Here is an 11,021-nt window from a genome sequence, read left to right as displayed (position 1 = left end):
AAACAACACATACAAATTACATACAAACACTACAAAACAACAACAACAAAAAATCAATCAATCTCTCATCAATTCATTTAATAATAATAATAATAATAAAGATTAATAATAATAATAAAGAAAAAAAAAAAAAAAAAAAAAACTATGAACCTTGACCTAACAAATATTTTTTCAATTTATTTTTAAATAACCCCAGGTGCTCAGCCGCCCGAATGCTCTCCGGAATAGAGTTCCACACATTAGGTCCTGAAAATCTAGTATGGAAGCCGGCCCTGGTTCCACTTCTATTCGGAACAATGAAATCACTAGCATGACGAGTTTCATAATGTTGCAAAGACCTATTGTGATTAAAATAATCACGAAAAACCTCTGAACTAACATCATTCCAGCATTGATAAGCAAAAATTCCTATTTGGTAGTCTCGTAGCTGTCCTACATTCAACACTTGCATATTGTTGAAGCAAGCTGAAGTGTTATTTACACCTTCAACATACCCACCAATAAGACGCATCGCTCTATTTTGAAGAGTCTCAACACGTTTAAAATTCACATAAAAATTACTTGCCCATAACATACAGCCATACGAAGCATATGGGTGGATCAAAGCATGGTATAAAAGCAATAAAACTCTCTGAGGTAAGAAATTTTCAAAACGACGAATCGATCCAAGGCCACGTGCAACCTTTGTGGCAACAACATCACTGTGGCGTTTCCACGAAAAATTACGATCAATGTAAAAACCTAAGTACCGGATTTCTTGAACTTGAACTACAGGCTTATTATTAAACAGAATTCTACCATCAATATCACTGGGATTGAATACTATATAATGTAAAATAAAATTGGTCGTAATAACATTTAATTATAGCATACTCAAAATATTAAAACATTGACATACATCAGAACACAATTCACAATAAATACAATACCATACAAACAACTATTAGAAACGTCCCTTCAGGGTCATCAATAAATGACGTTAAACAACAATCTGAAGATAAAACCTCATGCTATCCACATAAACCAGATACAGAAGTGGACCAAGGACCGATCCCTGTGGCACACCACACGACACCTGATAAGGGTAGGAAAAAGCATCATCAATCATCACTTTAATAGACCTCCGACACAAATAACTTTCAAACCACTTCAGACTAACTCCTTTAACACCTAAGCTTTCTAATCATTGCAATAAAATTTTAAATTTGACCGTGTCAAATTTTTTCCTAAAATCAAAAAATACTGTTAGGGGGATTTCACCTTTTACTAAACAATTATTTAAAAAATCAACAAGATGAATGGCAGCATGACTAGTGGAATGACCTTTTCGGAACCCGAATTGGGTATCACTGAGTAGGCTATGTTTCGTGAGATGGTCATATATACGGCGATGAATCACTTTTTCCAAAATTTTTGACAATAAAGGCAGTATCGATATTGGTCTCCAGTTTCAGGCATCTGACCTGGCACCCCCTTTGTAAAGCGGGATAACTTTAGCTTGCTTTAACGCTTCTAGAAAGGCCCACTTTACCATAGATAAGTTGATAATATGGAGAATAAATGGTAGTATATATATTAACACATCTTCAGCATCTTTTAGAGTAACAACAACTATCCGAACAGGCTTTGGTTTCATGTTGTTCTCTCTTTTAATCACTTAATCATTCGTAAAATCTTAGATCTTGTGCTCAACACCCAATCAGTGAGAATCACCGACTTCTTCGCTCAGAAAATTTTCCCTGTCACACCTTACACTCTCTTGAACAGACGAGCCAACCTGAGAATAAAACTGGCCAAAATGAGTCGCGACCACATTTTTATCACTCACATAACTTCCGTTTATATCAATGCAAGGCGACTCACTATTTTTCTGATTTCCCATAAACCCACTAATAACTTGCCATGTGGCTTTGGTATCTCTCTTACTATCAGAAAACTTTTTTTCAAAATACTTCTTCTTTGCTTGCCTTCTCATACTGTTCACCTTATTTCTCACTCGCTTGAACTCTGCAAAATCTGCGTCATCCTGACTATTAAGATATTGCTCATATAACAAGTTCCTTTTTTTTATCATGTCTATTATTGCCTCCGTAATCCACGGCTTGCGGGGATCGTCCCTCTTTTGTTTGGTCAAGCGCAAGGGGCATGTTTTAAAGGGGCATTCGTTTTGAGTATTAACGTTTATCCTTACTTTTAGTAAAAAAAAACTTGTTTTTTTTATTTAATTGCAGATAGGAGCTAGAAACTTCTATTGGAGGGTTCTCTGATACGCTGAATATGATAGTGTGATTTTCATTAAAGTTCTATGACTTTTAGGGGGTGTTTCCTCCTTTTTTCGAAAATGAGGCAAATTTTCTGAGGTACCTAACTTTTCATGGGTAAGACTTAACTTTATGAAACTTGCTTATTTGAAATCAGCATAAAAATCTGATTATTTTGATGCATCTATTGGTTTTCGGTTAATATTCCGCCGGGTCACTCCTTACTTACAATTCGATACCACGAACCGTTTGACTTTGGTTGTGTTGCACAAGCATATAGATAGATAATAGATAATTATTATTAGATCATTACAACCATATAGATAGATAGATAACTAGATTTGTACTACTACAATTCACGTTCTACAATCAGGGGCGTAATTTCCTATGGGGTGGGTGGTGCAACTTCCCTTCCCAGACCTTAGTCCCATCCCTCCCAGACCAGTTTGCCCCCCTCTTCCCAGACACCAATTTCCCCCTCCCCCTAGCTGAAATTTATTTGCTTCAAAATATATCTTTACCTTTATGGTACTATGTGGCTCATTTTTCAGTTTTCAATGTCTTTACTTAATTTGGGAAAATTTGTTCTAGCTTGCTCTACCCCTCTCCCCAGGATTTTCACAAAGTTACGCCACTGTCAACAATTCAACAGTAAATTATTGCATTTATTCCTAAAACAATGGCTAACGTATGAGTTTGTGAGGCAGAATCTACTACAATTTTTTCCCTGCTGCAATTTTTCCATCGAAATTTATAAAAAAACAAAGTTTTTGTTGCGGAAGTAAAGAGGGAAGTTAAAACTTAAAACAAACAAAAATTATCGCTTCGCAGATTCCGCAAGATATATCTACAAAACTAGCTTAAATAAACTGGCTCGTGATATGTATTTCCGCTTATTAAACACAACCTGGCATACCCTCGAATATTTTATGGATTTTATGTTGGTCTTTGACAGTTTTTCTTTTACGGTTTGCAAAATTCTAAGAATTTTAGTACCATTAAAGGCCTATTCACTATAGCATCTGACTATTAATGTAGTGTTAATTCGAGCCAGTCAGAATTTCTTGTAGAATTTTTGATACTTGTCAATTAGCTAGAACCCACGCAATATATTGCATAGGGAAGTAATTTCCTTAAGAAACTAGTCAAACGGTTTTTTTTTCATTGCAAACCGTGGTTTTTCTTTCCGTTTACAATATTTAAAATTTTTTGGAGAGGTTTAGGGGGTAGCCTACATAGGTTAGGCTAGGTTACGTGTTTAATATATATTATGCTTTACTCCCCCCCCCAGCCCTTTTATAGGCAAATATAGCCCAAATATATTTCCAAACTATTATATTTTCATCATATTTTGTTTTATTTTATTAACATTAACCAAACTTGATTTCTTTCGTGGGTTCCAGCTAATTGACAAGTACTGGATTATTCAGTCAATCAGAAAATTATCTGATTAGTCTGATTGGCCCAACTTAGCACTAGCTAAATCTCAGTATTAGTACAATTTCATCGTGAATAGGCTTTAAATGAAGCAGCTATTTGTTTTTCTTTATTCGTCTTGTCTTGTGTAGTTGTCCAATTTTTTATTTTATTTTAATATATAAATTGTTGGTAAAATATTTACAATCTTCTTCTAATATTCCTTCTAATAATCACCTTCTAATATTATCAATAATTGAAAATAACGCACACTTCAAGCTATATTGAGGTAAAATACCACATACAGATCTTATTCCTCGTAAAATAGCCTACATTCCTTTTAATCCGTCAAGTTCAAGGTTGTGAGGTGAGCTTCTGACGCTATTGAATGTTATTAGATCTTTCATTTTCTAATGGATAAACTATTAGCACAATTATGCACACTATGCACACTATGAGCACAAACTATTAGCACGGATACACCCGGTCCTCTCTAACTTCAAGCAAATCTTCTCCAGATACGACTACTTCTTCCATGGCTATTTTTCCCTCGTCCTATTCAAATTTTTTTAAAGACTGAACTACTTATTTCCTTTGTATTTATATCATTTTTTTTACTTTCAAAATGGATAATCATTATATTCAGTAGTGTTTGAAGATTATTTCTGGTCTTAATCATCAAATACTTTTACGTCACATCAAAGTCATCTGGTTTTGCTATGATAGTTTCTGGTATGCTACAAAGGGTCTGACAACCATGCTTACAGAGCCTGAGTTAGGTAGGTAGTACATGGTCAGTTCTTGAAAAGGAACTCTTCAGAAGTTAATCAGACCAGCACCCCTCCCCCTTTCCGTAGAAGATCGAAACATAATATTCTGCTTCTGTTTCGTATTCGGTATCCTTTTCTTCTTCTTTTTCTGTCCCATGTGCAATTTTGTTGTTTTATGTAGCCATAGACTTTTAGGATAACCAGAAAGTCCTGATGACAGTTATTGTATTTGAACTGTTATCTTTGTGAAGAAACTCAAAAGATACACACAACCTTCTACCACTCACTTTTCTAACGCCCTTACAAAAAATTTCATACACCTCCCCCCCAAAAAAAAAATCTAACCTTCTTCTCTGTGTGTCCCCTCCCTAAAAAAAAATTCAGTGGGTTTTCATGGCTCCAGGCTATTTTGAATGTAACCCCTGCTCTTGCTGAAGATAAAAGTGAGGTAAGCTATTCCCTATTATATGAACCAAAGCACTCTCTTTAGGATTCTTCGGATTATGATTCACATGGGCGGTACAAGGGCGTCAATTTACATAATATAGGAAGGAGGAAAATATATTTCCTCCATAATATAGGAAGGAGGAAATATATAATATATTTCTTAAAATCTAAGAAGTAAAAAATGTTGTTTTCTGTTTTTCCAATACAAATACCAATAGTAACGATGAACTTTCAATCCAAGGGGAAGGGATAACTGCCCCCAATAAGTCGTAATTACTTAGCTGCCAAGACTAGTGCAAAATCATCAGTTAAGTGACATTGCTAAGTGTCCCAGTTACCGGAAGTATGGAACACGGACATTATAGTAGAGACACTCACCATGGGTTTAAAACTACATCCTATCAATATTTCTTCAAATTGACCCATTTGTCTACAATCCTTTATCGAAAAAGTCTTTGAAAGCGTACTGAATAGCCTGTTTTTCAAGATTTAAAATGAAGCATTTCGCTATCAGATAAGCAGCAGGATTTCAAGTGAAAATCTCGACTTTAGACCTTTTGATAGGCTTTCCTCATAAATGAGAAAACATGACAGTTTGTACAATTGAAAAAAAAAGAGAAATCGTAGTTTAATGTAGACATAGCAGGAACGCAAATGGTGGAGGAAGGCATTTGAGACTGAAACCCCTCCTCCGAAGGGCTCTCATATTTAGCAACTTCCTAAATAATAGAATAAGGTTTTTTTAACCTTTTATTGTGTTTAACTAAATAAATACTGAAAATACACATTTGAAATGACCATGTGTGCAGTAGCTTTTTTTTATGGAAAAGTTGAGAAAGAGTAACGACATATACGCATACATATGTCAAAGGACCCCAGTACAGAGTTTGAACATCAAAATAATTTTTTGTATAAATTTTTACATCTTAAAAAAAAATTTGATTCTTCTGAAACTTTGGCTGCATCAGTGGTGGATCCAGGGGGCGAGGCCCCCCCCCCCCTAGTGTAGTCTAAAGTAGTGTAATTTACTTAATTAAATCAATGTTTGTGGTAATTAAACTAGCTCATAACGCAAGTTTATCGGATCAACATATTTTGCGCCCCCCCCCTTTAATTTTTTTTCAGATCGACCTATTTTGCCCCCCCCCTCCTAAAAAAATCCTGGATCCGCCCCTGGGCTGCATAGCACATCCATAAATAGATACCTTAAGCACATTGATAGATTTATTTAAAAATTCAACAGTAGATTTAAAGAGTAAAACTTCATTTACTATCAGCAAGACTCTATTAATGGGATTGCAGATAAAGAAAACACAGCTAAAAAACTAAAAAGGGAAATTACGTTCTCTCCCCTCTCCACTGATTACCCGCCAAAAACCAACCTAGAGCAAAGTGCCGTTCGCAATGAACAATATAAACACATATTTCCAACTTTGCCCAGAGACATTATCCGCACGTGGCATTGAAAAAGAAAACACACAGAAAAAGAGTTAATTAACAAGAGAATTATGTGAAAGCAAACATTACGATCCAAACTAATTTTACTAATTTTACTAATTTAAAAACTAACTAATAAACTAATTTTCTCCCTGAACACAAATCTAACCTGTTGTTCTGAATTTCAAAAAAATAAAAATACGCTTAAGAAAATTTGAAAGGATATAGTTCGTCCAGCTTTTTTCAGCACAACCAAAGATTTGGAGGGTGTCTTTAAATTTGCCAGCCCCGGTTCACAAAAAGGTTTCCTTCATTTGAAAGAGTACTTGAAGGAAATTAGAAAAAGATATGTTCAAATCTAGATGAAGAAACGTTGGGTAAGGTTCCTTTTTTGGATCATTTTATATTTTTGATTTTTCCTTTATTATAGAATGCAACTTATGCTTAAATGCCAAATGATATTGTTTGTGTAGAAGTTGCTGCTATAAAAGCACATTCTCAAAAAGGCAGAATCGTGCAACAGGCCTTAACCATGTTATTGCCTGTTTTTTAGCCACTTTTACCCGGTTCGAGAAGTTTATACATATAGTAAGTAGTTGACACATATAGTAAGTAACCAGGGCTGCCATCACCATGTATTTTTCCATGCTTACCTGGAATATTTTTAACCTGTTACGTGGATATTTGAAATACAATGAATTTACATGGATTTTTACTTAAAACAAACATGGATTTTTACCTGAAAATATTTACTTTCCACAAGAAATCACGAGTTTAAACTACTTATGCTGGTAATTTTTAATGCCAAATAAATTCTTCAAAAATGGCTCTAATAGCCAAAAAATATCTAAATTGCTGTCTGGGCTCCATTGCTGAAATGTTTTCACAGGGAATAAAGATAGCCTTGCTCGCTCATGAAATTCAAAAAGTCTATGCGTAAATTAATGCCATGTGGGGCGTGAATTAATTTGAAGATTAATACCTAAACATCAAAACAAAAAATTGTCCCTACTAATGTAAATTGGAAATCTTCTGTATAGGAGATCCGTACTGGTTTAATGTTATTGTTTTGGTCCTTTGGAGAAGAGACACTGACAAAGTGGTGAAAAAACACAGCTTAAGAGATTAAGAAAAGGCTTTCAGAACACATAATTTAGGCCTAGTTAAGATGAAAGCTCATTCGTCACTTGATGCCTTTTCTTATATTTTTATGGGGGAAATCCCATTTTGAGCCCTTAATGTGGCCTCAAGAGTTAAAACAGTCCAAAAATTTAAAACACGTTTCCAAAAAAAAAAAACAGAAAGTGAAATATAATTGGCGATTGCAGCTAAACCAGGAATTGTGTTTTCCTTAGCTAAGTCTTAATAGTAAAATGTTAATCGAAAACAAATTTAAAGAAACTTTTAAAAAGAGTTAGAAACCCCCAAACATGATCTCAGTTTTAGCTGGAAAAGTTCTAGGATCTTTTAAAAATTTCCTGCAGCGTTGATTTCAAATTACCAATCCTGAATCAGCTACAAATGGAAATTATTTTTTACAAGCCATTCTTTTCATAAACTTGTTTTTAAACTTTGGATAACTAAGGTTCTTCTTTAAAGGTTGTGCAAGATGGGCAATTTGGTGGTCAAAGATGTTTCCAGCAATTCTGTTTCAAGATAATGAACACTATCTATCAGAATCTATATTATCTGATTCTGAAGCTGAGGAACGATTATTTCTCACAGGTCAACAACAGAAACGAAAAAAAAAATCAACAATAGATAGTGAGATTGCTAGTGTGAAAGAGAATGGGAATGAGCTACATAAAAAATATTCCTCGAAGCACGAATATTAGAGAAATGCACAACAGTTTCCGAAACATTGGATGCAAATAGATGTCTTAAAAAGACTGGATAGCAAGATATTAAAATGGCCACAATAAAGCAGATTGTTGTTACTGTGGAAAGACACATGTGGGAAATCGGAAGTACATGATAAGACTTGCAAAAACCGTTCACCACATAAAAGCTGTGCATGCAGGAAAAAAACAAATTTCTGCTACTGACCCAAAAACAGTGTCTGAAACAATTAACCAAAGAGATGTTTATGCAGACAAGACAGTGAATTTTCAACTAACCGTTGCAGCTTGAGTTGCCAAAAACAATATTCCAACATCTATCATGGATACCCTACCTATTCTTCTAAAAGAGACAGTGACTGATTTCGTGATTGTTAAGAAACCAGCTTGTGCAAAAACAAAACCAACTGCTTTATCTTTACCTTTATTAATAAAGAGCGTCATATCCTCAACTGCTGATGACGAACTTGCCCTTACTTTGAAGAAAACAAAGTTTTCACTCATAGTAGATGAAAGTACAGATAGCACAACAACAAACTATTACTACTAACAACTCACCCCAGCACCAAGCCACTTGAGGCCAACAAAGCTACGCACGCTCCTCCTCCATCCCAATCTATTCAAAGCCTCCCGTTTTACACCCTCCCACGAAGTTCCCATTACCTTTAAATCTTTCTTTATGACGTCCTCCCACCCCAGACGAGGACGACCTGCTTTCCGTTTAGCCCTAGACGGTTCGCCGAAAAGAAGAATCTTCGGCAATTTGTCATCCTTCATCCGCACAACGTGTCCTAGCCACCTCTAACTATTTTTCATTATAGCCCTAGAGAACGGTATTGAACCACACATTTCGTACAGCCTGTTGTTTAAAATACGGCCAGTCAGCCGGTTAACCAGAACAATCCTTAAGCAATTTCTCTGAAAAACATCTAGCACATCTTCATTCGCTTTTCGGAGTGCCCATGCTTCAGAGCCATGTTTGACCACTGCCATCACTGTAGCTTCTAATATTCTAATCTTGGTTTGCAGACTTATCTTCCTTTTCTTCCAAATTTTTTTTAACTGTGAAAAACACCCTGAGCCTTGGCTATTCTACTTTTAATATCTTCACTGCTCCCATCATCTTTACTAATAATACTACCAAGGTAAGTGAAGCTGCCCACCTGATCAATCTTTTCATTACCCAAAGTCACCTTTTCAGTGACTTAGTCTTCTTAACATCAATTTTCAAATCTATTCTAGCACCCTGAACTCACAAAACCTCTAAAAGTCCAATCATTTTGCTCACACTTTCATCTAGGATGGTTAAATCATCAGCATAATCTAAGTCCAGGAGACTTTTTCTCCCCCTTTGATTCCATGGTCTCCCATTGCCTTTCCAGTGCTCTTAAGACAAAGTCCAACAAAATAATTCATATAAAGGGGGATAACACACAACCCTGCTTAAATCTTGATATAGTACAAAACTAGCTGCTAACCTCATTTCCTACCTTAACCGCAGCAGTGTTATTCTCGTACATAACACTACCCACTTTAATGTATTTGTCTGGTATACCATACAAGGATAAAACCTTTACTAAACCTCTTCTATCAACAGAATAGAATGCTTGCTCATAATATATAAAACTGAGGACCAAAGGTGTATTAAAACTCAGGCACCTCTCAATTATTAACCTAAGAGTGATAATTTGGTCGGCACATCCTCTACCTTTTCCAAAACTGCACTGTTCTTCTCTTACAACTTTGTCTACGGTATCTCTCAGTCTAAAAAGTATCACATCACTAAGTAATTTCCTACCTACAGAGACCAGACTAATGCCTCGAAAATTACCACACTTACTTTTACCACCTTTCTTATAAAGTGGCTTAATTAAGGTTTTCCTAAAAATCATTAGGTACTTCCCCTTTTTCAAAAATCATATTCATAATCTTCAGTAGCTTATTTCTAACCTCAGAGCCCCTATATTTAAGAAACTCACTTACCACACTATCAGCACCTGGAGCCTTATTATTTTTTAATCCTTTTAGAACTGTCGCTAATTCTTCCTCACAAAACCTTTTAAAAAACCCTTTTAAGAAAAGATGCCCCATGGCTATCTGTTTTGGTCATATTTGCGATTCGTTTGCGCTGTGTTCCGTTACTGCATTTGGTGTCTTAGATTCTGAAATCGTACAGTTTGTGCATGAGGTCTATAATTTTGTTGCATATAGCCCAAAACGAAAATATGAATTTCTGTATGCCGGAAATTTTTCGAAGTGGCCGAACACTCAATTCTTTATCCTTCCAAGACATGCTGATTGACAATTTAGCAATTTGTCAAGAGGCTCCTGGAGCAGTAAGATGCTCTGAGAATTTGTTTCCAGAGTATGGTCGCTGACAATATTCCCACGCCAATGAATATTCATGAGGGACTTGGCAATGTTAAATTTCGGCTGTAGTATCTTTTTTTGGGATACATCTTACCAGTAGTGAACGAGTTTAACCTGGAATTTCAGAGTAAAAATGTTAGAGTTCAATTAATTTTTAAAAAAGTGTGCCAAAACCTCCAGGAAATCACTCAGAACTTCATTAAACAGGAAATTGTGAATAAAAATGAACTCTTCAAGATTAATGTGCGGTTTCCCAACAATCTAAGATCATATGACAACACCTACTTTGGGCCAAAGTTTCAGTTGTTCTGTGATAAAACGAGTGATAAGGCTGATTTTAGTTGGAAATTGACCTCTATAAAAATAAGTAGGCCTATGTCATGTTTTACCAGGATTTGTTCGAATAAACAATCAGAAGGATCGATTATAGTGACGAACTTTTGGTTCAGCTGGATTGCATATCGTAATAATTACCACTAAAA

Source organism: Artemia sp. Qi Xiang Cuo, chromosome 11 (assembly GCF_049724085.1).
Source record: "Artemia sp. Qi Xiang Cuo chromosome 11, ASM4972408v1, whole genome shotgun sequence".
NCBI classification, from domain to species: Eukaryota; Metazoa; Arthropoda; class Branchiopoda; order Anostraca; family Artemiidae; genus Artemia; species Artemia sp. Qi Xiang Cuo.
The sequence above is the reverse complement of the archived record's forward strand: the minus strand, read 5'-3'. Positions refer to the sequence as shown.